Source organism: Triticum dicoccoides, chromosome 7A (genome assembly GCF_002162155.2).
Source record: "Triticum dicoccoides isolate Atlit2015 ecotype Zavitan chromosome 7A, WEW_v2.0, whole genome shotgun sequence".
Taxonomy (NCBI): domain Eukaryota; kingdom Viridiplantae; phylum Streptophyta; class Magnoliopsida; order Poales; family Poaceae; genus Triticum; species Triticum dicoccoides.
Genome location: NC_041392.1, coordinates 710,780,066 through 710,807,712, shown reverse-complemented (window position 1 = coordinate 710,807,712; position 27,647 = coordinate 710,780,066). Strand labels below are relative to the sequence as shown.

Here is a 27,647-nt window from a genome sequence, read left to right as displayed (position 1 = left end):
ATTTCAACTAGGAAAGGGGGGGCAGTCCTACTCCCGGAGGGAGTAGGACTCCTCCTGGCGCGCCTCTCCTGGCCGGCCGGCCCCCTCCCTTGAGCCTTTATATACGGAGGCAGGGGCACCCTCTAGAGACACAAGTTGATCCACGTGATCATATTCTTAGCCGTGCGCGGTGCCCCCTTCCACCATAGTCCTCGATTATATTGTAGTGGTGCTTAGGCGAAGCCCTGCGACAGTAGTACATCAAGATCGTCACCACGCCGTCGTGCTGACGGAGCTCTTCCCCGACACTTTGCTGGATCGGAGTCCGGGGATCGTCATCGAGCTGAACGTGTGCTAGAACTCGGAGGTGCTGTAGTTTCGGTGCTTGATCGGTCGGGCCGTGAAGACGTACGACTACATCAACCAAGTTAACGCTTCCGTTGTCGATCTACAAGGGTACGTAGATCACACTCTCCCCCGCTCGTTGCTATGCATCACCATGATCTTGCGTGTGCGTAGGATTTTTTTTTGAAATTACTACATTCCCCAACAGTTCCTCCATACTTAGCTAGGCTATTCTACAGATCGTCTATGCTGGGCCACCGGGCCTCTGCCCCGTTCGTCTGTGTTACGTTCCACCAATAAAAAAAAATAGTGCCCTCCCAATCTGTCTGTGCGACCCGGCCCAACAAATCAAACCCACCAGCCCGTTTAGGAGATGAGACAAAAATAGTTGACCGTGACATGAATCAAACTCACAACCTCCCCTGTTCTTTGGTGTTGATCGTTTTACCCCGCAAAAAAGGTGTTGATCGTTTTAAACTAAAGTTAAATTTGGAGATTTTTTGTGTCCTTTACGGACTGGTACTGAACTACTACAATGTAAAATATGGATAGCACAAACACAAGGCGCAAGTTAGATTGTGCGGATGTGGCCGGGATCTCAAACGCGACCGTTCGTTGGTCTGTGTATGTAGACGATTCTTTATTGACTCGAAGCTTAGGTGGAATGTTCGTCGTGTAGTGGACATCGTGACCGACAATGAGGACAAAGAAAATAAGTGGTAACAAGGATAGGGCGCTAAGTGTGATAATTTGTTTCTCCCGTTGCAACGCACAGACACTTTTGCTAGTGCAATTTATACACAGAGTAGGCACACACTATGGAGTAACTTTTTAATTGACATATTGACGTATGATGGGAATTCCCCGTTATTTATGATTCCAGCAAGCATAGAAAATATTTTAGCCACATCATAGGGAACATAATTGGAAAGAGAGTGTTGTGATGAACCTGATTATCATGATGCGAATTTGATTCATTTAATTTGAACTTGCCTATCATTATTTCTACTGTCCTTTGTAAATGTTTGTTTGACACTACTATGTAAAATTTATGTTTATTTATTTTAATGTGGGCCATGTTTGTAAGATCCAGTAGATTGTCCGGTGAACCCAAAACATCATATTTTCCCATGAGACTACTTTTGTTGGGCTGAAAATTGTTCGGCTCCCGTACCAACGCACGGGCAATTACCTAGTCATGTAATAAAAATCCCTAAACAATTTGGACAACGCTATAGGTTCATTTTCACAAAATAAATCAATCATTTGTTTTTGCCATCATGTTCAAATTTTCTACAAATACGGTTATTGTTTTAGTATGCTGGTCTTGTGGGGCATTAGCAAGATGACTTTTCGATTGCCTACTACAACAAGTTTGGTATGGCTTTGGTGAGAGATAGGCGATAACTGTGGCAAGCCGTCGGCTCGCTCGGGTATTTGTAGTCGTCTCTAAATGATCTGTGATCATAGATGTATGTTTTTTATTTTTGTATTTTTAACTGCCATAATATGATGAATAGATCAGAGCCAAAAAAAATATTGAAAGTTTTATAAAGAAAAATGCTCAAATTTTCTATTTTAACAAATGCAGTGGTTTCCTCTGAGTTGCCCATACCGTCCGTCAACGACGCAGGCGGCTATTGCGTGTTGCATAGCAGCTTACGTGTCACCATAAAAGAGGCCCCGCGAATCAACCTGTGGTTGAGTTGGTTAGGTGGACAGTGGTATCCCCAACCCACCAGGGTTCAAATCCTGGTGCTCGCATTATTCCTGGATTTATTTCAGGATTTCCGGCGATGCGCTTTCAGTGGGAGGAGACGTTTCCGTCGACGACGAAGCGCCTACGGTGACTTCGTAAATCTCAAGATGATATGCCGGCTTAGTCTCTCGGAGGTGCTCATAGGGGTAGGGTGTGCGTGTGTGCATTCATAGGGATGAGTGTATGCGCGTGTATATGAGCGCTTGTGTCTTTACTGATGCTCAAAAAAAACATAAAAGAGGCCCCACATCATAGGAGCCCTTTCTTTTTTTAGCCTTGAAGCAGATACATCAGGAGCCACACAAAAAAAAAAGCTTTGTTTTTCCTCGTCTGTTCCGGCGGGGGGAGGCGGCGATGGCCGCGTGGGCCGATGGTCGGCGCTCGCGGCGAGCGCACTAATCCACAGCTTCGCGGGGGGCAGCTACTGATCCGGTGTATACTCGCCGGCGATCAAGGACGTGGGCGCCTACGCCGGCTTCCTCTCCGCGTAGGCGCCCGTGGGCCACTGAATCCCCTGCATCGCTCTGTGCCGCCGGGTACCTCCCCATGTGGCTCGCCGGCCCCGATCCCGCTGGTCTGCCTCGAGCCCTCGACATGCTGCTCGCCGCGCAGGCGCGGACCTTCCTATATACGGCCGATGTCGTCACCGCCGTCGAGAACTTCCCCGGCCACCGCGGCACCGTCAACGGCATCCTGAAGGTACTGCCGTCCTGATCCCCCTCGCTGGCTTCTTTCTTACTGTACTGCTAAGCAGTATTCAGTCTCTGCTCTGCGTCAGTACCTAAATGATGTGATTAATTAGACCTATTGCGATTCATGCTACAATACAACCCTGTGTAGATGATGTATATGCTGAAATAAAAGAAAAACAAATTATACAGATGAAATCAGAAGTATCAAAAAATCCATGTGAAATCAAAACGGCCACATCCTCTGCTGTGACTGAGGAATCAAAAATCAGAAGAACCATGTGTTTTGTTTGCTTTCAGTTCCTTTCTTTCTTATGTGCTGTAACTGTGAGGAATCTGTTCTGGTGGCATAGCTGATACGAACCTAGATACAAATTACTCAATGGATAATGGATACAAGGAATTCAGTCACAGATACTCCCTCCATTCCCTTATACAAGGCCACTATAAAAAATACATTTTGCATCTATACAAGGCCACTACCAGTAACCGAAGCAAAATTTAACGATGTTTTCTCATACTAGCAACTTGTTTAATACTTGCATGCATGTAGTCATAATGACACTATGCTACTTCCTTCTCATTTCTTCCTTGCATGCATACGGGCATATTAATGATCCCAGTTAACAAGAAGAAAAGTTGGCTTGCAAAGTAGTCATTAAATTTTACCTAGGTACATGTAATTTGAGTTTGTGGCCTTGTATAAGGGAATGGAGGAAGTACAAGTTTCTATCAGCAAGAATGGGGATCTGGGAAGCTAGAGCCGGGAGGTGGGAGAGGGAAAACGCCCAACAGCGGCCAGTTCGGGTTCCAGTTCTTCCATCCTTCCCTGAATCGATGTGTTCCTCTATATATCAGGTCAAGCCTCCTCGGGTTGGGCTTTGCAGTCTGTTTGGGCCTCGTGGGCCGGTATTGAGCCTCTTTGGTTGTGGTTGATGAAGTAGTTCCCGTGACATTCCTCCCTTCTTGAAACTCGGCTTGACCCCAAGCCGACACCGAAGAATTTATGCCCGGGTCCCATGGAACTGCCAGAGCGGTGGTGATATCCTTCATGGTAGTAGCCATGTTCGAGGTAGACTTGATCAAGTTCAAAGACGCTAGCGTCGTTGAGGTAGTAGTCGTTGTTGGCACGGACTTGGTTGATGTCGAAGTAGTTCTCGTGGCTGATGTAGACTTGATCGAGGAAGATGTCCATAAGCATAAGACTCCTCCGTCCTTCAAATTTTGCTTGCCGCTCAGGGAGATACACCTGAGAGCACTTGGTTGACCCATCACATGCCAACCATTCAGTCTTGTAAAGACTGCACACTGGGAGTTGTATGCAACAATAGTACACACAGAACCAAGCACCCAAGCAATCTTCCAAACCATCAAGGGACTGAATTCAAACCTCAAATGTACCGAGCAATTGATATAGAACTCTGTGGCATGAGCCTCTGAGAGTTTGCAGCTCACCAACTCAGAGCAGAGCACTCGAGCATTATTTTTGGAGAAGTGTTTGCAAGAACAAGGCATCCATAGGAGCTCTTCAACATCAGCTGGTCCACACTTGGCATTGGATGTTTCTAGGAGCTAAGTTCAGTGCAAGGTAACACGTTAATTTGAACCGTTGAGACATCTGGCCATGTTAACAGAAATCCAAGATTCAGACAACCAAGCCTACTATGATAGTCCAAAATAATTTTGCTATGGGGGTACACTCCTTGCCTGTCAGAGCACTCAACCCCAATAGCAATAGTGTTGGGATTGCCACATGAGCAATTGCAGAATAAGGAGTACACTCCTTGATTCTCACAAACTGCAGCTTGTATGTGTGCTGGCTTGGTACTTGCAGGAAATGACAATCGCTGCTCGACCATTTGATGAATGGGGTTATTCCTTTGAGAGGTTCGCTCTACTGCGCTGATGCTCACAAACAAGGAATGCAGTCCAATTTTCGTCATATAAGAATTAACCTCAGTGTACTGCTCCGCCATATAGGAAATCCTGTTGTTAAACTCCAACTTTCCGCTCTTGCATAATGTAAGTTCAGGTGCAATAGAGAAGTTGTGACTTGGACAAACTAGATATTCCTCCAAACATAGGTGATTGACGGGAGTACATACCATTGAGGGCTTGGTGATGTTGGATACAGCAATAGCCTTGCCCTGAACTACAAATTTCATCCAATGCACAGTAAGCTGCGGCTCAATCTCATCGAACATAATTACTCGCAAATAGTTATCAGTGCAATGTAGAATACTCGACAAGGCCTTCAGACATTTAAACTCATCAGAACCGACTGGCCGAGTTGTGACAATCTCTTTACTCTTCAGCTGGTTGTCAACTACTGTAAGTTCTCCATAAGAATTATGGGTGTAGAGCCACTCGACATCAATTGCGCCCATGAACCTGTGATAAGGGCTCGCAAGGCATGCTTCAATGATATGTTGCCCAGGCCAGAAAGAATCTTCTAAAATTGTATTGGCCAACAGCAAACCTTGAATATCTGACCGCCAATATTCCGCAATCCTCCATAGCTCTTGATCCACCAAAGGCAGCTGTACAGAAAAATATCCCTTGTCTTTATGAGCTCCCTGAGAGGTCCAAATGAATAAAATGCTCCCAGTTCTGACTTGCGTGTATACCAGGCTACCATCAGGGAATACCAGTTTGTGTAACCATATGGTGTGAGTGACTATAACTGAGATTAACACACCACAGCATTCAGCCATATAAAGGGCAACAACGAGAGATTGAATGCTTACTGCCTTGTTGCAGCACACAATTGCATGCAGATTTGGTGAGAATGTCACAGCCGATAAGAACCATCCTCCAGAGGGCCAAGTGTTGAGCTTCACCATAACATTCTGCAACTTTCCAACCTGAAGAAATAAGTAACAACTGGACCAGGGGAAATTTACTTGAGCATTCTCACTGGGATGAATCTGTAGGCCGCTACTTATGAACTCAGCCTTCACAATAGTCATCAAGGCGGCTATCTCAAGTTCCAGCCAACCCATGTGATTCGTCATTGGATTTTTGTGAACACCGGGACCCCATGGTGATGTGACACACAGAACTCTTTGGGCAACATGTGGCACACTAAAATTTTCATCAAATGAGAAGTAGTCCCAAAGAAGCCAATGCATCTGTCCTATTAATGCCACCATGAAACCCACCATTTTCTCTTCCTATAAGGCCTCATTCTTGAAATTTGTTTGAAGTGATGGAGTCCACGGCTGCAGCAACTTATATTGCAAATACTCCCGGGAGGAAATTGACTGTGGCTCTACAGGACAACCCAATACTAGCTCATCTCCAGTAAGAAATTCAACTGAGTGTTGTCTGGGCATACCAGCTGAAGAAATCTTCATGAGGCTCCTAAATTCATCCAACTGCAACACGGTACATACATGGCTGCACACAATGAATGGCCATGGTACCTGCCGGAGCACCTTTGATGACAAGGTAGCAACGATTTTTTCTAAGAATCCTTCCTGAGAGTACTACTTGAAGAGCGTCGTGTTCCCAGGACTCGAAAACCGTCTGTCATTGTTTCCTCCAGTTTGCCTGAGTGGCACAAAGACATTAGTCTTTGAATTTATTCGAGAGCCAAAGAGTGGCTTCCATTTGTACTCTGCTTCATTAGTGGCAGCGCTCTCACCATGTGCAGCTTGGTCACCGATGAAGGAAGGCCATGGCCTTGGTCGTAGCCCTTGTCTCGGTCGCATGATACTCGGGATCACATATACGATAGACATGTACATGAACAACTCGGTGTGGTTGATGAGGCACGTTGTCGAACACCTTGAGGACGACTTGGTGTCCAGCACGAGGAGAACAGACAACCAGCACAGCTGGGCTGGCCAGAGCCCCGGAGACTCAGTGAAGGATGCAGACACACTCCATGGAGTCAGGGGCAGCATTCCTAGGCCACTTCCGCTGTGGCTACTGTCGAGGGTTCCGCCGCTTGCCGCAGGTGCAGCAAGCAAGGGGACGACGACGACCGTGGCCGTGAGCGACGTAGGTGTTGCGGTTGGGGTGAACACAGAAGCCAATGTGGCACCCTTCTGGCTTGGGTATTCTGTCGAACACATGGCATGCAACAAGGAGCATGAGCTGCTGGTAGCAGAAAGGACGACCTCAGCGGCCTCCTCGATGATGATGGTTGGTGGTGAGATGACATGAGGCATGGCCTCGTCAACGCCAACGTCGAGGCTGGCGTCGGGGATACTCACCGCAGGTGCAAGACCGGCAATGACGTTGTCGTGGTCAACCGCAATCTCCTCAGTCATTGGCTCTTGCACGGGAGACTTGATGATTTCAGAATCTGTGCCGACCAACTCCATCAACTCGCGCACAGCGTCCCGGATCCGATCGAATTGCTCAGCTAGGCTGCTCATGGTGACGATGGTGGGGAAATTTTGTAGGTGGGAGGTGGTGGACTGGCTCTGAATACCAAATGATACGAACCTAGATACAAATTACTCAATGGATAATGGATACAAGGAATTCAGTCACAGATACAAGTTTCTATCAGCAAGAAAGGGGATCTGGGAAGCTAGAGCCGGGAGGTGGGAGAGGGAAAACGCCCAACGGCGGCCAGTTCGGCTTCCAGTTCTTCCATCCCCTTCTCTGAAGCGATGTGTTCCTCTATATATCAGGTCAAGCCTCCTCGGGTTGGGCTTTGCAGTCTGTTTGGGCCTCGTGGGCCGGCATTGAGCCTCTTTGGTTGTGGTTGATGAAGTAGTTCCCGTGACATTCCTCCCTCCTTGAAACTCGGCTTGACCCCAAGCCGACACCGAAGAATTTATGCCCGGATCCCATGGAACTGCCAGAGCGGTGGTGATATCCTTCACAATAGTAGCCATGTTCGAGGTAGACTTGATCAAGTTCAAAGACGCTAGCGTCGTTGAGGTAGTAGTCGTTGTTGTCACGGACTTGGTTGATGTCGAAGTAGTTCTCGTGGCTGATGTAGACTTGATCGAGGAAAAGTACAGTATGCAGATCCTGTACATGCTGAAATTAGCAGAAAAATACATACGAACTATTCTGGAAAAGTACAGTAATGTGATTTATTAGAATTATTATAGTATAATTCATACATACAGTATAACCATGGTAGGAATTCTTGCTTGGGAGGCAGCATCACTGGTTCTAGAAGAAGAGTACAATTGTGTAGGCGCAGTCACTGTTTCATTATAATTTGCTCTGCCCAAAGACATCAGAGAGGCAATAATGCAGCCTTCTTTTGCTGGTCTCATCCTTTCAGCACCATGTTTGTTTTCTGAAATCCTGTATCTACTCCTGACACTGGGTGGAGCTATCATTTGCGTTAATTGCACGAACTTTCAGTGTTATTGTCTTGAGTTTTCAGCTAACTATATTCCTAACTCGGACGATGCAAACGTGTGTCGATCCAACATTGCACACATTTTGCTGAATAATCCTAACCTGCACTCTGTTTCTCGACGACGTACCAAACTAGCAACCGTAAGGCGCATTTATTAGGCAGTGTATCATGTTTTTTCTTGTTACACAAGTACATATATGCCCTACTCCTTTATTATGGTATTAAATGATCTATGCATTTTCCGAACAGGGTTTTCTGGGCTTTGGGTGGAGCAATACTTATGCTAGCGATATTACCCACAGGCCACAGTCGTCGCATTGCTGCTCATGTATTTTGTCGATGTCCACAGTGCTCATCGGCGGTACAACAAGAAGTTCCTTGATGCCTTCGCTCTTATGGCCGTTTCTGTTGCCGGGTACCTGATGGTTGTCATAATCTGTGACCAAGTATTCGTGATAAGTTCAGCTGGACAGAGTGTTTGCTTCGCGATACTCCTGCTGTTGATCATGTCTCCAACAGTTATTGTTATAACAGCTCACAAGATGGAATCGAAACAATGAGAAGAGCCAGCTCTAGCACTGCGCTTGTGGGATCTGGTCAGGACATGTCGTCGCACAAAGAAAACATGAATGTGGTGCAGGCCATGTGTAAACTGACTTCTGACTGCTCTTCCTTGCGATGGCCTGTGGAATGGGATCGGGGCTAGCCAGGGTGAACAACATCAGCCAGATCAGGGGCTCTCTTTGAGTAAACGAGCAGGGAGACCAGCACCCTGGTGTCGCTCTGGAGCATCTGGAACTTCTCGGGGAGGTTCACGAGGAGTAGGCTGGCCTTTTTCATAGCAGCGACGCTTCTGGTCATGGGTGTAGGCCATGCTATCATCTCCTCCGGTTTCCACGCATAGCTCTACGTCGGCTCTGGTTTCCAAAGGCGCTTCTATGGCAAGGAGTCGCCACAAGGTGAGTTTGCCTGCGCCGGTAAGCACTGCTTCGCACTCCCCTTCCTGATTATGGCATGTGTTTGTGTTTCGGGTCTGCCGTAGCATTTGTATTGTTCATCAGAACAAGGAAGTTTTGTAGGTGAGTTATATACGCCAGACTGCTGTCTTTTGTAGAGAATAAACTTATATATATGCAAACGACACTCAGTATCATGCTAGCATTTGGTATTATAGCATTATGTACTAGTATATAGCAACATTATAATGGCTAATTCCTTTCTGAATTAATAGTCGAGAAGATGAGTGATACATATTTTATTTAGACAACCACTGCATCTGTTTGTGTTTGTAAGAGAGCACTAACAAGCTCACTCTACTCCTATATATCACTTCACTCGTCACCTTGTTTGATTCCTCCTTTAGCTTCCTCTGGTGTTACGCCCTTCCCGTTGTCTTTCTACTTTTCTTTCTTCTCCTTTACTCCTCTTTCTCCTCAGCTTTCTCCACTTCTGCCTCATCTTCCTCATTCACCTTCGCCTTTGCTGCTGCCGCGTCTTCCTTGGCCTGCTTGAGCGCCTCAATGAGGCCTGATGAACACTAATTAGGGTCCCTCTTCTTCTTCGTCGACATTGGCATCAGGTTGTCTGCCACATCGGTGGGCAACATGTCGGTCTCCTCGAGCAGCCGTTGAATCTCCCCAAACAGACCATGCTCCACGACATCCAGGTAGTTCTTGGCAAGCACCTTGAAGCCCTCGAAGAGGCAATAGGACATCTCGATTTGCTTGTCCATCCTGCCCTGTCGGATCAGTGCCGGGTCCATTTTCTCCTTTTGGTTCGTCGTGAAGATGATGATTCGCTCACGGATGGATGCTGCCATAGCCCGTCGATGAAGTTAAGCAGGCATGAGAGCATCACCTTGCTTTCGTTGTCCTTCAGTGGGTCTTGTTAGCATTTTGTATTGTTGCACGCTTTATATGTAGCAGCATTACAAGTGAGATCACTGCATTTTTCTTTTGCAAGGGAGCAATAGTGAAGAAGCGCACTCGTTTTCCTTGGCTTCCTGGCTTGAGATCACTTCACTCGTTGATATTTCCATTGGCTTCCTCCGGTGCTTTGTCCTTCCCTTTGTCTTCCTCCTTGGCTTTCTTCACCTCTGCCTCCTCTTTCTCCTTGGCTTTCTTTGTTGCGGCCTCCTTGGCCTCCTCTGCCTCCTTCACCTTGGTTGCCGCCGCATCCTCCATGGCCTGCTTGAGCACCTCAATGAGGCCTGTCAAGCACTCGTCGGGCTCCCTCTTTTGCTTCTTCCACATGGGCATAAGGTTCCCTGCAACGTCGGCAGGCGACATGTCTGTCTCCTCGAGCAGCCGCTAAATTTCCCCAAAGAGCTTGTGCTCGATGACATCTAGGTAGTTTATGGCGAGCACCTTGAATCCCTCGAAGCGGTAGTAGGACATCTCGATTTGCTTGTCCACTCCGCCCCTCCGGATCAACACCTAGTCCAGCTTCTCCTTGTGGTTGGTGGAGAAGATGATGATCCCCTCACCTCCGCAAGCAGACCACAGCCCGTCGATGAAGTTAAGCAGGCCTGAGAGCGTCACCTTGGTGACATCATCCTTCTCCGGCTCTACCGGTACCTTGGGCTTGTCATCATTGTTGGAGTCCTTGTCGCTTGCGGTCTTCTTGTCCTTGCTGCGTTTTCCGGTGAGGTTGACGAAGCGGTCAATGTCCTCTATGACGATGATGGACTTGCCTGTGGTCCCGATGAAGAGCTTCCGCAACTCGCTGTTGTTCTTGACCGTCGTGAGCTCAAGCTCATAGACGCCGTCGTCGAGGAAGTTGGCCATGGCGGCGATCATGGTGGACTTGCCGGTGTCGGGCGGTCCGTAAAGGAGGTACCCACGCTTCCATGCCTTGCCGATCTTGGCGTAGTATTCCTTGCTCTCCTGGAATGCCATGCATGAGGTCGTTGATGACGGCCTCATTCTCATCAGAGATCATGGCGAGTGTGTCAACGGTGGCGGGGTGCTCGAAGTGGACGTGGCTCCAGACGCTTTTGCCCCAGTAGGGGTTCGAGCTGCCGCTGGCATTGTTGGTGAAGAGGCGGCATGGGATGTTCTTGACGGTGACAGCGCGACCCTCGCCGAGGATGAAAGGAAGGTAGGAGTCCCAGAGAAGTCGTCAAGGACATCCTCATGGTGGTCCCAGAGAAGTCGTCAATGACCTTCTCGTGGTCGTCAACAGAGACCCTGAGGTTCTTGTTGTCCTTGCCGAGCTCGGCCTTGAGCTTGGGCACGCGGTGGGCGCAGGCATCACTGAGGTAGGCTTTGACAGAGGGGAAGAAGTCAGCCGAGGAAGATGTCGGTCGCCACCACCGATGCAAGCCCCGCCCACCTCTCCACCATCGCCGTCATTACCGGACCTGAAGCTCCTCTTCATATCGTGTCTTGACAGAAAGCCGTAGTGACCTGGATTGGACTGTATGCGTGTACGTGTTGCTTATATAATGCTGAAGAGGAGGTGGTCGGAAGAGGAGGTGGCCCAGCGAGCGTTTAGCTGCTGCTACGCGGGAACGAGCACACCGCTCAGTTCGCCGTGTCCCGTGTGCGTTTTAGTACCACACCGCGCGTAAACAAAAATTAGTACTACACCGCTCGCTTTGGAGCGTACTTCGCAGTCTAAATAGTCTGGCAGCGACGCACATTTGGCCGATGACGCAAAGCATATACACCAGCTTGTTGGTTCAGGGTCTGTCGAGGCAAAAAGCAATCATCACATACTTCTGGCCGGGCCAGCCCTTAAGTTGCTGTTAAGTCGTGCATGAGGGGGGCCAAAAGTATGGATTGGCGTCAGTCTTTTTTTCCTAAGCCTTCACTTTTATTTTTTCAAAGTACCAAGATCTATTATAAAAATGACCGATGCTAGGTGCCGGCTGGCCAAATTTTTTGGCGGGTTGAAGCGAAAAAATTTGTCAGTCCAGCAAAAGAAGAAGCCAACTCCAGCAAAATTGCATCACCGTTGCCGGCCACAACAAAAAAACCTCATCGGTTCTAGCTAAAGGAAACGCCAGTTGTAGCTCAAAATCGTGCCGGTTGTAGCATGTCGACTCCACGCCACCAAAAACGCACCTCGCTCTAGCGCGGGCTGCTGCCATTTGCAGCTCCTATGACCACCATCTCCAGCAACGACGGCTGTCGGGGTTGCAGCACGCAGCACTGAGTTGGGGGCGTAGCTCGTAAGTTGTGGCCTCGAGCTCGTCGGTGTTTGTTGTGCTCGTGACAAGACCGGGGAGTACGCGGCAGGCGCGGGGCTGGTCGCAGCAAATCCGGCGGCGGTGGCAGCTCCATGGATGCGACGCTGGAGAGCAAAGGTAGGGCCATCGACACGGGGGAGCTGGAGGTGGGCGGCCGTCGACGCGGGGGAGAAGGAGGTGGGCGGTCGTCAGCGCAGGGAAGATAGAGATGCATGTGAGAGAGATGACGCAGATCAGCTGAGGAGATAAGGTACTAGTTGTGAGATGCACGATTAGTTCGGATTGAGCGACACGAGCGGCTGGCGCAAAGTTGGGCCGGTCGGCCGTATACAAATGTTTCCCGATAAAAATTCGTTGGAAGTAGAAAGTATCTTAAACATAATAAATATTACATCAAGGTCTTTGGACCATCAAATGACCAACCGTCGGCAGAGCAACCCACTGAAACGCCAACTTCCCCTCTCTTATGTGAGTCTTTCCTTCTCTTTCAAATGGTTGAACTTCTGGTTCCTAATCACATTAGCTTGTGCACGTTGATGATGCTTCCATATGTCAGCCTTTTCTCGCAGCTTGGTGTCTCCTCCTCTTTCTCTACCAGCTCTCCCTTCAAGTTGCCCACTGAATTGTCCAGCAAGCCATCTTCTCCTATTCATTGGACCTCTTAAACTGCTGGTAGTTGAACTCCATGGCCATCTGTTCCTGGGCATCCAAGAGGCAGTTGACATCGACAACTAACTTCTGATAGTTCTCCTCTAGTTTGCTTTTCTCCCGATTCAGGTTGTTTTTTTTAGAGTACGCCAAGAGCGTACCTAAGCTTTATAGAAGGGAGAAATAATTACAAGAGGATTATTTTGGCCATCACCACAAGTCGGCAAGGCCAACTAGACTCCCACTCCTATCCTACCAACACGACTACTCACACAAGTGTTGAACACTCCTTGCTCCTGCCGCTAGCCAAAGTTGCAGCTCTTGATGAATCTTCATGGAGAGATCCGCTTCCTTGCAAATGCCATGTCCACCAAAAACTCTCCCATTCCTTTGCTTCCAAATGTTCCAACAAATCAAAAGCACAAGCGAATCAAATCCCTTTCGATACGCCTTGGTGATCCGCTTCCGGACAGTTGGCCACCAATCTTGTAGTATATCCGTCGGCGAGGGCATCATCCGCATGTCGATCTTAGCCCACCTGAGGCATTGGAACCACACCTGCCTCGAGTAAACACATTGGAGCATTATATGCTCCACCGAGTCCTCCTCTTGATCACATAGAAAACAAACAGATGTAGCATCCTGAAGTCCATGCTGGAATCTACGATCGGAAGTCCAAAGTCTTCACTGCAGCGCCAACCACATGAACAGTCTGCAGCCCAGTGGAGCCCAGCATTTCCACAGTCCTTTTGCGCAACCCAATCTGATAGACCCTTCGTTCATGATCCGGTAAGCCGAAGAAGCCGAGTACTGTCCCGAAGCCGACCACTTCCAAATCGCTTGATCCTCCCGTGAGGGGTCAAGCTCCACAGCATCTAATCTCTCCCACAGTTGGATGAACTGGACAAGCCCGTCCGTTGACAGCTCACCTTTGATGTCATTAATCCAATTGCTTGAGGTCAACCCATCCTTTGCCAACCGCCGGTTCACCGTTTGGGTTCGAACATGCGCTACCACCAGTGGTGCAATTTCCAAAATGCGAAGACCATGAAGCCATCTATCCTTCCAGAAGAGGATTTGACTACCATTGCCCAGAGTCCAATGCACCAAGCTAATGAAGGCGGCTTGCATCTCCTTGTCTGCCGACATAGCCATCCCTTGCCAAGGTTTGGAGCTGTCAGTACGTCTGAGCCATTCCCATCTGAGCCGGAGTGCAATCCCTTGTGTGTGCAAGTTCAACACGCCCAGCCCGCCAAGCTCCTTGGGTCGGCAAACCCTGCTCCAGGCCACTAGGCACTGTCCACCGTGAATCTCCTCTGAACCGGCCCAGAAAAACGCCTTACACCCTCTGTCAATGCTATCCAAGGCCCACTTCGGAGCGTTGGCCACGATAAGATGATGGATAGGCCTCGCTCTAACTATGCTGTTGATCAAAACCAATCTGCCAGGCCTAGTTATCAGACCTCTCGACCATCCTGGCAGGAAATTGAGCACCGCATCCACCATAGGCTGCCACTGGTTGCGAGTTAGTTGCTTGATCGAGAGTTGGAGGCCAAGGTATTTACACGGGAAAGTTTGAATCCTCCACGGTAGCGCTGCAGCAACTCTTTCGGTGTCTCCCGCACCCGGCCTGATCATGATTGCCGAAGACTTTTGATAGTTAATCTTCAGTCCCGACGCCTCTCCAAATATGTGCATAACTTCCTTAACAAAAGCCAGATCCATGAGAGTCGGCCTGATGAAGAGAACCACATCATCCGCATAAATCGATAGCCGTTGGACCGGAGAACATCCTGGCATCGGGCTTAGAACTCCAGCAACTTGTGCCTGAACTATGAGGGTCGACAGGGCATCCATCGCAATGACAAAAAGGAGAGGAGAGATTGGATCGCCCTGCCTCAAGCCACAAGCATGCAAGATCTTATCTCCAACGCTGCCATTCACAATCACTCTCGAACTAGCCGATGATAAAAGCGTGGCAATGAGCGATCTCCATTTCTCCGGGAACCCTTTCGCACGAAGCACTTCAAAAAGGAATGGCCAGGACAACGAATCAAAAGCTCTCGAGATGTCCATCTTAACCAGAACTCCCTTGGTTTTCCGTTTGTGTAGGTTCCTCGCCACTTGACGTACCAGCATGAAGTTGTCATGGAGATTTTTGCCCTTGATAAAGGCAGATTGATTAGGGTGAATCATTTCCTCCATACGCCCACACACTTTGGTAGCTAAGAGCTTTGCGCAGATTTTAGGGATGCTATGCAGCAAGCTGATCGGTCTAAAGTCACCAATCTCTGAGGCATCCGGCTTTTTAGGGATTAGGGTAATCAGCGCCTTGTTAAATCTGCCAAAACCTCGACCATTGTCCAGCATGAACTTTTGAATCATAGCGATCACATCCCCCTTGATAACAGGCTAGGCTTTGTGGAAGAAAAGCCCAATGAATCCGTCCGGCCCAGGCGCTTTGTCAGCAGGCATGCCTTTAATGACCTCCCATATTTCCTCCTCAGAGAAGATGGCATCCTGATCAGATAAGTTGATAGGCTCCATGTTCAGATATTGCAGGTCGATAGTAAAATCCCTCGCCTTCGCAGAGCCCAGAATCTCCTTATACGCCTGATGGAAAGCAGACTCCTTGCCATGTTGATCGGTGATGATCTGCCCTCTGACCGAGATCGCCGGGATGTAATTATGAGCCTTCCTCCCATTCGCAAACAGCTGGAAGAATTTTGAGTTTGCATCGCCCTCCCGAAGCCATTTAATCCTAGAACGCTGCCTGGCAATCATTCTTTCCAGCGAAGCCAGGCCAAGCAGGGTTTTTTTCAATGTCCCACGAAGCCATCTCTCCTCAGCAGTCAGGCTTCTATCCTCCATGGCCTTATCAAACAGCTTGATGACCAATCTCGCGGTTGCCATTTGGATTTTGACATTGCCAATCTTTTTCTGCCCCAAGCCATGAGGAATTTAGCGGTGTTCCTAAAGAGCTCATCCAGCCGCTTATACGGATCCGAGATGCCCGGCTCGCAGACCCAGGCCTCCTTGACTGCCTCCTCAAATCCATCTATCTTGGTCCAGAATACTTCAAACCTGAAGCGCCTGGGGGTGAGAGTGTGTTCCTCCAACGCAAGGTGCAGGGGGCAATGGTCAGAGACATCCGTTGACAGAGCTTGGAGCACGCAGCTTGGATATTCCAGTTCCCAATCAACCGAGACGAGAGCGCGGTCGATCTTGGTGAGGGTGGCAAGCTCTCGCTCATTGCTCCAAGTGAATTTGCGCCCATGTAGGAATAATTCTTTAAGCTCCATGTTATAAATAAAACGCCTAAATCGTCCCATCATTCTCTGGTCAATGTTGGCGTTGCTCTTGTCAGCAGCACAAAGGATGAGATTGAAATCTCCAATGACCATCCAAGGTCCCGGGCAAAGAGCACGCCTTTCCACCAACTCATCAAGAAAGGCAATTTTCTCCACGTCCTCCTGTGGCCCATACACTACCGATAGCCACCAGGGCGATCCCACCAGGGGGTAACATAGCCCGTGATGAAGTGAGAGTCATTGACAAGGTTCGAGATGTGGACAAGGTTAGATTTCCATGCTAACAGTATGCCTCCACGAGTCTCATTGGCCGGGAGATAAGCAAAGCCATCATAAGCCGGACCAATACATTGCATAATAGTAACCTGTCCACAACAGCCAATTTTGTCTCCTGGATACATATGATAGCCGCAGTGATAGAATCTACAAATTCTCTAAGGGCCTTCTTCTTGGCCGGACTATTAAGCCCTCTCACGTTCCAACACACCAACTCCACATTGGTGCCAGACATCTAGACGTCTAGCATCCAATAAGCACAAGCGGGACTGACTCACGCAGTGCCCACCATTGCCCCTCCATCCAGCCTCTCCAAGTCCATGGGAATAGTCTTGCCAAAGATTGCTGCTATCGCTCTAAGCTGCCGCTCTTGAATAGGCGAATCAAACATTTCTTTTAGCAACCCTAAAGCACCATCCTGGACCGCAAGATCATCCTCCGCAACACCCAGGGTCTTGAGAAGCACTGCTTCAGCTACAGAGGTCTTTTGCTTCCTAGGCGCTGCAATGCTCACCGAGCGGGTGGTGCGTCTAGGAGTGCACATCTCCTATCCCAACTGCTCCGCTTTGACAGCTTCAATCTCCTTCAGAAGTGGAGGTGCTAGCTTCTTGAGCAAACCCACACAAAAGGATTTAAGCTTTCCCATCGCCACTCTTTCTTTGTCCGTCAGGCAATGAACCAACTGATCTCCACCAACCGTACCCGGCAGCACGTTGTGAGCCAAGGGAGGCGTGGTTGCCATCACAGTCACGTTGCATGGGCACGTCACATCCTGCATGCCCGCCAGCGATAGGTTGCATGGCGGGGTCACGTCCATCAGTGGGGGAATCTCCTGGGTACTGGCCTCACCCCCACCCCCATCCTGCGACACCCGACCAATCCGCATCTCCTCTGGCGTGCCAACCATTATTTTTGTCCCCAACGCGTCGTCGCACTCCACCCCCGCGTCTCAGGCTCGGCAATGATTGCCCCAATCTGCGTGCCCGATGAACCCCCCACTTTCGCCTCGGGATCCTGAGGGCCACCGGCACAGCCTCCTTCCAGACCCACCTCACCTTTGTCGGCTGCCACGGAGGGCACGACCACCTCCTGATTGGCCAACGACAAATGGATAGAGGGAATCCCCAGCACAACGGGCTCCACCACCGTAGTCGTCTCGGGTCCCACGCCTACTGGAGGCGTCACCCGTGCCAGCATAGCTGTCTCCGCCACAGGATCCACAGTCACCAACTGTCGTGGGGGCGTCGCTGTGGCCGGCGCCTCGGCCGCCACCGGACGGCCCCCAGAATCCAGAGCGCCAGCCGGGGAAGCTGGCACCACCAACACCTGTCTCGAAGCACGGGGCTCACCGGGATTGTTGATCCGGCATGCCGGTGCTCCAGCCATCTATGTGCTGCCAGAACTAATCGCCGGCAGCCGCCAGTTGGATTCACCCAACCTGCCCATCAGAACTTGCCTGAAGGATCTGCCTGTAGCTCCAACTCCGGAAGCTCCAGCCGCACCACCACGGTCATCCCTCTGTCCGCGCGTCCAAGGCAGCACCTGGCGCTCCCCACCTCCAGAGAAGCCGCCAGATTCATCTGGTAACCCACTCTGACCGCTACTGCCGGAGCTCTCCAACCGACGCCAGTTCTCCGGGGCATTGAAGTCCCACATCCTGCCAATGTGAATGAGCGTCGAATATTCCAAGAATTGGCGAGACGAAGCACGCCGCTGTCGTGCATCTTCCAACTCCGGCTCAGGGATCCACAACCGCTTGTCCACCGGAATATCATCCGGCTGCACACACCGGGCCCGCACCTTGAACAGCGACAAATCCGATCTGTCCGCTGTCTCCGGCGCCAAGCTGTCAATTTTGCAAGCACTTCCTAGAAGCTCAGCAACCGTATCACGAGACCACGCATGCGAGGGGATTCCTTCAATCATGAGGTCTACCTGCACCCTCATTGCCTTGGTCATAGCTTGTGCCTGCCGCAACCAGGGCTTAAAGAACAGCTTGAAGTATCCATTGTCAACCGGGATGGAACAGAGGGCGATGTTGCGGAGCTCCGGGGTGGCAAAGACAATCAGGAAGTCCTCCAGCTGGAAGCGATGAACAGAGAAGCGGTGACGCGGGATCTTCAGCTGCGCCGAAATGGCCTCCGCCGCCTCCACACAGGAGACCGACGGCCTCACACCTCCAATGTAAGCCACCACTGCCAGACGAAGCCGCCGTTCCATGTCCTCCATCTCCGGGGAGCGTTGGAGCACGCAGATGCCCCCCGAAGCAGCCTGGGCTGGTGGCCAAGCAGAGGACAAAGGCTCAGCCGCCGCCGGCGAGGGAGGCACCACAGGTACCTCCTGCCTGGGCGCCGGTGAGGTCTGTCTCCCAGCGCCAGCCAACACCATAGACGGATCCAGACGGCCCATCTTGGCCAGGACCAACCGGATCAGATCCCTCTCCGAGGCCGGGCTCCGAGGACGCTTGCATTGGAACGATTCATGGCCTTCTACACCACAGCGGTAGCACATGGGGCGGTTTGGGCAATCCTGCTTCTTGTGGTCGTCCCCAAAGCACTTAAAGCAGAGACCTTGCAGCTCGATCGGGAACTCCCTCCGCTCCCACGACGAGGACGGCGAGGGCGGCGCCCTACGAACAGACGGGCCAGCCTCCTGCTGACGCCGCAGAGCACGCCGATGGCGCCACATCGCCTTGCGGGTGGGCCTGGGGCGACGGAACCCATCCACCGGCACCGCCGGAGGGACAGCCACCTGCTGGCTCGCCCTGCCAGAGGACGCCGCGCGACTGGATCCAGGGGACCCCGAGAGGCCCAGGCCGAAAACCACCGGCTGCGGCCTAGGGAACGCCGAAGAGACCGAGGGCGGGCTGGAGGAGCCAGCCGCCATCATCATCGGAGGAGGCCGCCGCAACCAAGGTGGTCAGCGGCAGGGAGAGGTGGACGCCGCAGCCGGAGTGGCCGGCGGCGGGAGCGGGGGCGAGAGAGAGGGGCGAGGGAGCGGCTCGGACGACCCTTTCTGGTTGGATCAAAGGATCGATTCCTTTCCCCGATTCAGATTGTGAACTTGAAATGAACTCCCCAGATCGTCCCTTATCCTATATATCTTGCTCTCTTAAAGGGGCCAGTGCCTTCTCCATTGAGTCTGGCCACTCTAAACCAATCCACTAAATTACTCCATAATTATTCCTTCCTGCAAAATTATGAAAAAAAACATGGCAATAAGCTAAGTGACTTAGATATGTTATAGTAAACTTAATTATAACTATTGACCAGGGCAATTATTTGAAACATGGCTAGTTAAGCACTGCTAAACAATGAGCATTGAAATTCAGCAAAAAACAATGATCAATATACAATAATTGAAACATGGTTAATTAAGCACCGCCAAACAATGAGCATTGAAATTCAGCAAAAAACAATGATCAATATATAATCAACACTAAAGAATTAACACAATACAATCTCAATGAGCAACGAACAATTAACAACGACCACTTTACAGTCAGACACCTTATTAAACTAATGAACTATCTAAACAACAAAACACTGAAAGTCAAACACTAAGCATGTAAACAATTAGCAAAGTATAAATCTCAATTAGTTAATAACCACATGATTGCAAACATGCAACAAATTAACAGTACAATACAGATACCAACTAATTAAAATAAGACCACACTTACCAAATTTCTAAGCACACTTAACAAATCTAAATGAGCTTGAATTAGCACACCTTCTCAGCAAATGTGAGAATCCCTTCAAATGCAATGCATCTCTCCGAGGGCTTGCCTTGGTCACACAAGACACTCAGATATGGGTCACTGCCGGTGAAATCCACATCATGCATGGTAGTAGGGATCTATACGAGCAAACAACATGCAAAGATAGGAAGTAACAGTTGAGATAGAGCTCCTAGTGAAAATCCCCGGAATCAGAAAACCCTAGCCGTAGCAAACTAACCTTGAGGATGTAGTCGTGGGAGGAGGAAACATGCTAGATGGAACCCTCATTGGTTTTTTTTCTTTTCAAGTCATTCAAAGACAATATGACGCGGCATGGCATCGGCCGGTGGTCGGGCGACGACAGTGCGAAGAACAGAAAGAGAGTTCACGAGAGGAGAGGGCTCTAGCTAGAAGAGGGGGGGGGGAGTGAGTAGGGGTTTGACCCTATGACGATTCATCCGGTTTTGACGAAAACGTTTCGGCCTGTCACCTTATAATGGAGCCTGCGCGTGAATAGTTATGCTACGTCACCATTTGCAGGTCCCAACTGTCATAGTCACGCTCAAAATGGTCTAAGCCACCAACCAGTTTTTTCTAGAAAAAAAATAGGTGCAGAATTTGAATTTTGGCACAAAAATGTAAACATGTGTTTCCTGCAAACCAAGCATTCTTTGTAGATGGTTTTTGCTATTCACTCCCTTGGTAGGGGTTCCAACTTTCATTGGCATTGTTGGTGAAGAGGCGGCGTTGGCGGTTCTTGATGGTGACAGAGCGGCCCTCGCCGAGGACGAAAGGAAAGTAGGAGTCCCAGAGAAGTCGTCAATGACCTCCACATGGTGGTCCCAGAGAAGTCGTCAATGATCTCCACATGATGGTCCCAGAGAAGTCGTCAATGACCTCCTCGTAGTCGTCAACATGGTCATCAACAAAGATCCGAAGGTTCTTCTGTCTTTGCTGAGCTCGGCCTTGAGCTTGTGCATGGCGCGGGCGCAGGCATCGCTGAGTTAGGCTTCGACGGTAGGGAAGAAGTCGCTACGCTGGAAGCGCTCAGTGTCGTACTCGGAGATGGCGATCTGGAGGTAGGGGTTGGAGCAGGCGGCGAGCTTGGCGGCCCAGCTGGTGAGGTAGAGGCGGAAGATTGGGGGGCACGTAGTTCTGCACCATGGACCAGAGGAAGATGACGGTCGCCACTGCCGATCCGAGCCACGCCCACCTCTCGACCACTGCCGCCACCCTGGCCGTTCCTGGAGCTCCTCTTGATATCGTGTGTTGATGGAAAGCCGTAGTCACCTGGACTGGACATGCGTGTACGTGTTGCGTTCCAGTGACTATCATTCGTGTGGTGATTTGCTTCGGTTGAAGCTTAGCTAAGCATCGTGTAGTCGTCGTCGTTGGCGCCGGAGCAAGTGAGGAGGAGCACGTGTCGTCGTCGTTGGCGTCGTTGGTGCCGGAGCACGTGTAGTCGTCGTCGGAGGTGAGGTAAACCGGCGAGCATTGATCCAACAGTCCATGGAAATGAGATTACTTAATGGGAGATTACTTAATGGATGCAGAGTTGGCTAGCTCAGTTTGTAGGCAGCCAGATGCGTCAGGATTCCGATTGTTAATTGCATCTTGTCATTTTATTTAGACGATTGATTGCATCTTGTCACAACAGGTAGTATAATTAATTTGCATGTGTATAATACTACAATAGTGAGTAGTTTTGAAAGTGATATGCATGGTGCTCAGTCGTCGGCGAGACGAAGCATGCAATATTTTTCTTCGTGTAGCTGCTGCTGGGCCGGGAACTAGCACACATCGGTTCCCCGTATGTCGCCGTATATCGCCATATGCTTTTAGTACCACATCGCTGGCGTTGGAGCCTACTTCACGGTCTAAATAGTCTGGCAGCGACGCACGTTTCGCCGATGACGCAAAGCATATAAACCAGCTTGCTGGTCCAGGGTCTGTCGAGGCAAAAAGCAGTCATCACATACTTCCAGCCGGGCCAGGCCGTGGGCCTGTCACCTTAAGTTGCTGGTTAAGTCGTGCATGAGAGGGGCCAGAAGTATGGATTGGCGTCGTCTTTTTTTTTTCCTTTTGTGTACTTTCAAAATACCAAGATCTGTTATAAAAATGGCCAATGCCCCTTTCCCATGCCGCATCTCGCCCAGTACCGCAGATCCCGTCACCCTCGACAGCGGAACAACGCCATGCTGGTCCAAAGCACCGCGCCTCGCCGGCGCCACCACTCTCGGTTGCAACATCCATGGATCCCGTCGTACCGGTGCTCGCAGCCTACACTTGCACTAGTTCCAGTAATGGCCTGAGTGGTTGCAACATCTCACGCAGGCCTCGCCGTGGTGACACTGTAGCTCGTCGCCGCAACGGTTCCAGCAAAGCCAATTCATGGTTGCAGCACCTCGCTGCCATGGTTCCAGCTCGCCGTGGTGACCTAATGCAGCTCGCCATAGTAACGATTCTGCTCCGTCGCGCCTGCCGGTCGAGGTAGTAACAAAAATAGTAGCCGGTTGCAGAAAAAAAAACAATTCCAGCAAAAATTGCCCCGCTGTCGTCGGGCTAAAGCAAAAAATTCCGCCGGCATTGCCAGTTTGAGGCAAAAAGTTTCGTCGGTTCGAGCAAAAAAAAACCAATTCCAACAAAATTGTCTCGCCGCCGTCGGCCACAACAAAAAAAACTCGTCAGTTCCAGCAAAAGGAAAAGCCGATTGTAGCTCAAAGTCATGCCGGTTGTAGCATGTCGACTCTACGCCACCAGAAACGCACCTCGCTCCAGCGTCGGCTGTTGCCGGTTGCAGCTCCTGTGGCCGCCATCACCAGCAATGGCGGCTGCCGGGGTTGCAGCACGCAGCACCGCGCCGGGGGCGTAGCTAGTAACTTGTGGCCTCGAGCTCATTGGCGTTTGTTGTGTTCGCGACAAGGCCGGGGGAGCATGCTGCGAGCGTGGGGCTGGTCGCAACAAATCCAGCGCGTGGTGGCGGCTCCATGGGTGTGACTCAGGGAAGCAGGAGGTGAGGCCATCGACACGGGGAAGGAGTAGGTTGGCTGCCGTATACGCCGGGGAGCGGGTGGGCGGTCGTCAGCGCGGGGAAGAGTCAGCGCGGGGAAGAGGGAGATGCGGGTGAGAGAGATGACACTGATCGGCTGCGGAGATAAGGTAGTAGTTGTGAGACGCACGATTAGTTCGGATCGAGCAGCCGGTATAAAGTTGGGCCGGTTGGCCATATACAAATGCTTTCCTATAAAAATTCATAGAAAGTATAAAGTATCTCAAACGTAATAAGTATTACATCAAAGTCTTTGGAACACCGAATGACCAAACGTGGCCAGACCGACCCACAGAGATGCCAAGTTCCCCTCTCTCATGTAAACATTTCTTCTTTTTCAAATGGTTGAACTTCAAGTTCCTAATGACATTAGCTTGAGCACATTGATGATGATTCTATATGCCAGCCTTATTGACATGCGTGTACGTGTTGCGTATATAATGCTAATGGTTGGTGTGGTGATTTTGCTGAGGTTGATGTGAAACAAGAGGCTGGAAGCGCATGCCGAGGCAGGGGCGCATTGCGTGTTTATATAGTCCAGACATGCGGCTAAGATTACAAGGAGGTTTGGAATAGGTTAGGTGTGGATTGATCTCCAAGCTAAGCTAACTACCAAGATCTAATCACAACAACCTAACCTATCCTAACTACAACACGCACGCCACATATCTAGCCGGCATGGTTTATAACATACCGTGGCAAGGCATACAATGATGTTTAACACTCCCCCTCAATCACAACTATCTAAGTTGAGATTGCGTCGAAAGACCTCCAGCTGCCGCAGCGATAATGGTTTAGTAAAGCCATCTGCTACTTGATCACCAGTAGGTACAAATTGAATATTCAAAATCTTGTTAGCAACTCTTTCACGGACAAAATGATAATCAATCTCAATGTGCTTTGTTCTAGCATGAAAGACAAGATTGGCAGAGAGATAAGTAGCTCCAAGATTGTCACACCACAGTGAGGCGGCAGGCAAATGACGAATACCCAATTCTGTCAGCATATTTTGAACCCAAATAATCTCAGCAGTGGCATTTGCTAAGGCCTTGTACTCAGCTTCTGCGCTTGACCTGGACACAGTGGCTTGCTTACGTGCACTCCAAGAAACCAGATTGCCACCAAAGAATACTGCAAAACCTCCAGTAGACCGCCGATCACCAAGACAATATGCCCAGTCTGCATCTAAAAATGCACTAACAAGTGTAGAGTCTGACTTGGCAAGTTTGAGACCATGACTCTTGGTTGCCTGAAGGTACCGAAAAATTCTTTTTACTGCTGTCCAATGAGTGCTAGTGGGTGCATGGAGAAACTGGCAGACTTTGTTAACTGAAAAACATATATCTGGCCTGGTTAAAGTCAAATATTGCAAAGCTCCTACCACACTTCTGTACCTGGTGGAGTCCTCGGCTCCAAGTGCCTCTCCATCATAAAGAGACAACTTCTCTGAAGTGGACAACGGGGTTGGAGAGGGTTTGCAACCTTTCATGCCTACTCGCTCAAGGATATCTTGTACATATTTTTCTTGGGACAGAATGATTCCATGAGCCACATGCTTCACCTTGATGCCAAGAAAAAAAAAGAAGATTACCCAAATCCTTGAGAGCAAAATCCATGCGCAGATCGTGAAGAAGAGCATCAACTTCCCTAACGGAGGAGCTGGTGACAATAATATCATCAACATAGATAAGCATAAAAATGGTCACTCCATGCTGATGATAAAAAACAGTGAGGTATCCCCCTTGGAAGCAGCAAAACCAAGAGACTGTAACTTGGAGTACAGGCGATAATACCAGGCTCTAGGTGCTTGTTTCAAACCATAGATTGCTTTGTCAAGCTTGCAGACATGTCGTGGTAAAGCTGAATTTTCATACCCAGGAGGCTGCCTCATAAACACCTCTTCTTCCAGAACACCGTGCAAAAACGCGTTCTTTACATCTTCAGGGGGAGCCTTTGCCACTTATGAAGACAATACCTAAATCCTTTACATTTCACATACTTTTATCCCCGTTGAAAACTTCAACCAGTTTGTCATCAATCACCAAAAAGGGGAAGATTGTAAGTGCATCTAGTGCCACCCCTAGTTGGTTTCGGAGTATTGACGACAAACCTGGTTGAGGGACTAATGTGTTTGGGAGAATTACAGGATAACACAGGTAGTAGTCCCTCATTGATTTGGTTTATCTACCGGAGATGACCCCTAAAAATGTATGAAGACATTGAAGACAATGGTGGTATGTGAAGATATTCACATTGAAGACTATGACAAGAGAAGACATTGCGTGAAGACTATGGGGCGCGAAGACTTAGTTGTTTCGTTGTCTCCTTTTCTTCTTTGTTGAGTCATAGGAACCACCGTACTGTTAAGTGGGGTCCAAGTGAACAAAGTCAGAGTGACTGAAGTGATGCTCAACCAAAATCATATGTCTTCGAGCGAAGACAATGAGAGCAAATCTTATCCAGAGCTGGATGAGTCAGCTTTGCTTGTAGCCCAAGTAAAGTTGTCGTGTGTGTTTGAAATCTGACCGTTGGAACACGTGTCAGTTCCTTAGTGACCCAGGGTCATTTCGGACAAATCATGTCGGGTTGCCTAGTGGCTATAAATAGCCCACCCCCTACAACCAAAAACGGTTGGCTGCTTAGAGTTAGTGTACGGCTTTTGTCGTTTGAGAGCAACCCACCGCGAAGCCTTTGAGAGAGAATTCCTTGCGAGGATAAAGCCCTAACCACCCAGAGCCAAAGAGTGTTAGGCATCACTGAAGTCTTCCTGTCTGTGTGATCTAAAGACTTATTACACTTGAGGACTGTGAATCCTCTAGCCGGTTAGGTGTCGCGTTCTGAGCATCCAAGAGTCATTGTGAATCGACGGTGAACAAAGTCTGTGAAGGTTTGGGAGTCTACCTTGAAGACTTACCAGAGTGATTGGGCAAGGACTGGGTGTCCTTAGCTCAAGGGGAATAAGGTGAAGACGTGGTCTTCTAAGTTGAATCTCAGCCTCCCTAACCAGACATATAGTTGTCACAACAACTGGAATTGGTCCAACAAATCATTGTCTTCAACGAGTCACTGGTTTTGTCCTTCCCATTCCTTTACTTACTGTTGGCTCTGGTGAAGTCATTGTATGATTGCATTATCTTTTGTCTTCACTGAGTAACTGATTGTTCTGATTGGCTTCACACTATCTTCCTACCTGATCTATACTGCCTAGCTGCTATTAGTCATTGTGCTTTCACTTCATTGAATACTTGACTATGGCTTGCTTAGTGTAGTCTACCTTCTGCTGCATGGTAATAGGTTTATTTCTATCGTTTGTCTTCGAAATCTCCATGTTTTGAAGACTTCCATAAAAATCGCCTATTCACCCCCCCCCCTCTAGTCGATCACTAGCACTTTCAATTGGTATCAGAGCAAGGTACTCCCTTGTTCTGTGTGATTCGGTTTAACCACCTGAAGTTTTAGCTATGTCGACTGCAGGGATAATTAAAGTCTCCGTTGTGTGCCCCGTCTTCGATGGAATTGAATATCCCTACTGGAAGAATAAGATGCGCATGCATCTTGAAGCCATTGATGTCGACCTCTGGTATGTCGTCAAGAATGGCGTTCCCAAGGCTGGTGAAGGTGTCACCGCTGCTGATGTCAAGAAGTTCGTTCAACTGGATTCCACTGCCAAGAACATCATCTGTGGTCATCTGACCAAAGGACAGTATGGCCGTGTGAGTGCTCTGGAAACATCCAAGCAAGTCTGGGACTGGCTCTCCAAGGTCAACGAAGGCGTCTCAACCCAGAGAGATCAAAGAATCAGTGTCCTTCGCAACCTCTTCAACCGCTTCAAGAGAAACGACAATGAGAATGTCCAGCTCACGTTTGACCGCCTCACTGACATCACAAATGAGCTTCGAGCTCTCGGCGCTACTGAGATCACCAAGCATGAAATCGTCAAGACACTCCTGAGATCACTTGACACCTCGTTTGACACCCTAGCCCTGATGATTCAAGAACGTCCTGACTTCAAGACACTCGATTCGTCTGACATACTTGAAAGGCTCAACACACATGAGTTTCAGCTTTCTGAGAAAAGAGACATCTACGGTCCCAACTATGGGCGAACTCGCGCCTTGTAGGCAAAAGTTGTTTCCTCATCTGATGAAGAATCTGACTGCAGTTCTGATGATCCTGAAGACAATGGAAGGGAGCTTGCTATGCTTTTGAAGAAGTTCCAGAGATTCACCAAGAAGAAAGAATTCAGAAAGTCTTCACGATCCAGCACAAGAAATGATGAAGCTTCTGCTCATGACTACAAGAAGAGAACATGCCACGAGTGCAAGAAACCTGGTCACTACATC

At 49.4% G+C, this 27,647-nt stretch overlaps 2 pseudogenes; one reads left to right on the top strand and one right to left on the bottom strand.

Annotated features, from left to right (window-relative positions):
* Positions 1 to 1,021: 1,021 nt before the first annotated feature.
* Positions 1,022 to 9,260, top strand: LOC119333988 (annotated as a pseudogene).
* Positions 9,261 to 10,125: 865 nt separating this feature from the next.
* Positions 10,126 to 23,153, bottom strand: LOC119333987 (annotated as a pseudogene).
* Between the last annotated feature and the right edge of the window lie 4,494 nt (positions 23,154 to 27,647).